This window comes from Amphiprion ocellaris, unplaced genomic scaffold (assembly GCF_022539595.1).
Source record: "Amphiprion ocellaris isolate individual 3 ecotype Okinawa unplaced genomic scaffold, ASM2253959v1 Aocel_unscaffolded316, whole genome shotgun sequence".
Taxonomy (NCBI): domain Eukaryota; kingdom Metazoa; phylum Chordata; class Actinopteri; family Pomacentridae; genus Amphiprion; species Amphiprion ocellaris.
In genome coordinates this window covers 1-3,781 of record NW_026559496.1, presented here as the reverse complement: position 1 = coordinate 3,781, position 3,781 = coordinate 1, and the positions used below count along the sequence as shown (strand labels likewise).

Below are 3,781 nucleotides of genomic sequence, written 5' to 3'. Positions count from 1 at the left end.
GTTTATACCACTGTCAGGGCAGAAATGAGCTCAGCTAAGCTCCACTGAAAGACAGCAGCACAAATCAGGTGAGTAGTCATTACCAAACAAAAGAACCAGAAAAACGGATTTCTTGACAGTAAAACAAGGTGGCGGCCGGCAAACAAAGCACAATAGTGAGTGCTGTGTCAGCATGCCGACGAGAGCTCAGTGAGATAAAGACAAACCTTATGTCACTTTGAAAACCTTCTCAAATCCAATTTTAGGGATTTTTAATTTTTCACCTACAAGCTGAGAAACATCCAATGTTCTTTGCTTTCTTCAAAACTAAAGTGAATTGTGGTTTAGCTTGAGACAAACATACTAAACATTTACACATGGAAGGTTTTCAGTCGATATGACTCATCAACATTTTATTTAACTTCTGAACCTCAAAACCCGCCAGCAGGTTTGGTAATAATAGAGACAGAAACTACAAAAACAGGAAGACTCGTCTGATTTACAGCTTTTTGATGTGATGTTGTGCTCCATCAGAAAACCAACCCGAATCTAAGCTTAAAATAATATTTCATCAAAATTGCTTTCATTGAAAAATAATCCAAAATAAACCACTTGCACTCAATTTTATAAAAAACTATAAATTCTGTGCTCCTTAACCAAGAAGTCATTAGCGACAACCAACAGTCACATGACAAAAGTTATTTTAGGCTGAACTGCAGGCTGTGTCAGACAGGTGTCAAGCATGGAAACAAATTTAAAATGAAGGTAGGAAAATATCTATAGTATGTAACATGTTTTTACTGTATGTGGGACCTTGGAAAAAAATACATTTATACTCAATTTTTGTAAAATATATATAGTAATCAAAGAAATTCTTTCATTTTTATTTCTTTTTTAGCCATTTATGGTATTAGAACTATGTCATACTGCAAAAAAGACATTTCTGAGTTCTGTCTACTTCTAGCTATAGCTGTGTGCTTTCTTTACATTGCAGTGAAAAATGAGCCCACAGTAAGTAGAAATGCGGCAGGAGAAAAATAGCATCTAGAAACTGCTTTGGGTTCTAAAAGTTAAGGCACAATCTATAGAAATAGAAAAATAAACCTCTTAAAATGTAAATGAAATTTAGAAAAAAAACCATTAAAATGCATAATTCTTTGGCTGCACAGACCATTAAAGCTCTAATTTATCCTTAGAGTTCACATCGCCACGACAAAAACGAACGGCTTCAAGGACCTTTGCTTGTGCCCCTGAACATCCATGGATCAGAGTATTTTATGCAGGATTTCAAAAGCGTTTTTTGTTCGAATCCACAATGAACACAGTTCAGAGTCATTACTTCCATTCGGCTGCATGGGAGGAAAGAGAGGACTGTAATTAAACGTCCATTTGTTAGTGCACTACAGTGGTGGAAACCTGAATGAAAATGGATGAGGTCCAGAGTCAGCTTTTAAAATGCCACAGGTACTTCCTTGTTTGTTGTCCTGGTGTCTCTGGAAGAATCCGGAGAGGTTTCACTGCAGCCCGGAGCAACAGCAGCACCACAGTCCTCTGAGGGAGTCTCTGCTGCAGACACAGGAGGTGCACTGGTGATCAGGGACTGGTCACCCGCTGGATCAGGCTTCCTCTTTTTCCTCACATGATAGTGATGCTTCTTGGATTTCAGGTGAGCTGCAGGCACAGAGGATAAACTCTCCTGGATATATCTGGCATGAGACAGCACTGGTTCATCTCAATGACACTCGTACATCATGATCCAAATGAGTCATGTGTGAGAAAAATAAGCAGAAACTTTACACGGCAAGTCCCAGAGGTGGTCTTTCTTTAGTGTTCTGTAGTTATCTAATCTTAAACACACAGTAGAGAAAACCGAAACATCTTTATTATCCTACATTTAGGTAACAAGTAGAAATGGTTTATGACGGCTTAAGAATAATTCAGTAGCATTTACTGTCATGGGGCAGAAACATTCACAGAAATCTGAGACTTTTCAGGATATCCAGAGACAACTTTTACAGAATATATATTGCGATGTCCAAATAAACAACCCTCTCAGCTCCAAAACCTGGTGGTGGGATGAAAAGGATGTCGTATTTACAAAAATTACACCATTTATCCTAGCCAGAAACAGAGAAAACAGAGAGAATTGTCAAGTTTTGAACTTTCCAATGGCGCTTGAATTACTCATTCGTGGCCTGTCGCTCATTCAGGAAACGTAAAACTAAATTTAAGCTTTTAATCATTATGTCATCAATATCAATTCATTCTATATGTCTCAATTAGGAACTCACCAAAATGAAACAATTGCTCTAACCAGATTTAAAGTCATGAGCGACTCAGCTTTGACCAACAGTCGTGACAAAATTTCAGGGACTGTTCGGCTAAACTGCAGGCTGTGCTTAGACAGAGCAGATAGGAAATAGTATAGTGATAACATACTAAAAACATACGTAGTGAAATATATCTAGTATGTTAATCACCTTTTTTCAATATTGGTATAACCTGTGGACACTTACATGTCGACTCCAGTTTTTAAATTTTTTTGAAACACAAGTAATCAAAGAAATCCAACTTTAGATTCATTCTATTTTTTGGCATTATAACTCCGTCATACTGCACTGACAGCATTTTAGAGTTCTCTTTACCTCCAGCCATAGTTGTGCTGTTTCCATAGAGGTGCAGGACTTCATATTGCAGAGAAAAATGAGCCCACAGAGAGCAAAAATGTGACAGCAGCCAAAAAAAAAAACCCACCCACAAACTGCTTGGTGTACCAACATGCAAGTCAGTGTGAAAAAATATCGTATTATATGACGCGTCTCACCTGTCCACTCCAGGTCGCCTATTATGACTTTATCGCACAGGTCACAGGTGTGGTAGCTCCGTTTGTTTCTCAGCTCCGCCCCCTGAACTCTGATTGGTGCAATAGCTGGCTCCTCACCCTGATAAATAGAGCAAATAAAATGCTGACTGAATTAGGCCTGATAGCGTGTTTAGGGCATGCCAAGTTTAGAAACAAGGAAGGAGATAGAAAAAAAAAAAGGTTAGACAGTTGGCAGGTGAGGAAGGAGAGCAACAAGGAAGATTGAAATGAAGGAATATATGGTGAAATGGGACAAAAGTGACGAAGAAGGGAGGGAAAATATAGTAGAGAAGCATAATGAAAACATGACAGTATAGGAACAGAAAGAAATTAAAAAAACAGTAGAGGAACAAGAAAAGTAGTAGTAGTAGAAAAACAGTTACAGTGTGCCACAATCTGTCAATGATACAGAAATCTTTAACAAATCCATGAATTCAGACTAGAAGCCGCATCACTGCCAAAATCTAATCAATTAGTCTTTGTGTCATTTCTGACCTTCCCTGAAAATTTCATCCAAATTCGTTAGTCTGTTTTTGAGTAATGTTGCAAACGGACAGACAGATAAATGTACGCCGATCGTCACGTAACTCCGGCGTTCCTTGGCGGAGTAAAAATTGCAAACAATAACGCAAACAAGGAAGGGAACAAATTAGGACGAAGGGAGCAAATGGAGATAAGAGGCGAATAAAGTTATAGTAAAAGGAAGAAAGGAAGGAAACGCAAACAACTATGTTTACCGCAATGAAAACGGGCAGAATGAAACATGTGTATGAAGAAAAGGCAGTATAAATTTTTTAAAAAAGGCCGAGTCCCACATCTCCAGCCCTACATGATGTAAGCAGCTGCCAGCTACAGGCCCCACCTTCCTGAGGCTGTCCAGTATCTGCAGTGCAGGGTTCAGCACCGTCTCCTCCCACCTCGACACGTCTGTCACACCAG

General features: G+C 39.0%; 1 long non-coding RNA gene across 1 annotated transcript; it reads right to left on the bottom strand.

The window, feature by feature from the left end:
- Positions 1–360: 360 nt before the first annotated feature.
- On the bottom strand, positions 361–3,777 carry LOC129348514 (uncharacterized). Its single transcript, XR_008601078.1, has 3 exons — positions 3,705–3,777; positions 2,804–2,921; positions 361–1,650 (listed from the first exon to the last, which is right to left on the bottom strand). It is a non-coding gene; the product is annotated as an uncharacterized LOC129348514 (long non-coding RNA).
- Positions 3,778–3,781: the final 4 nt, after the last annotated feature.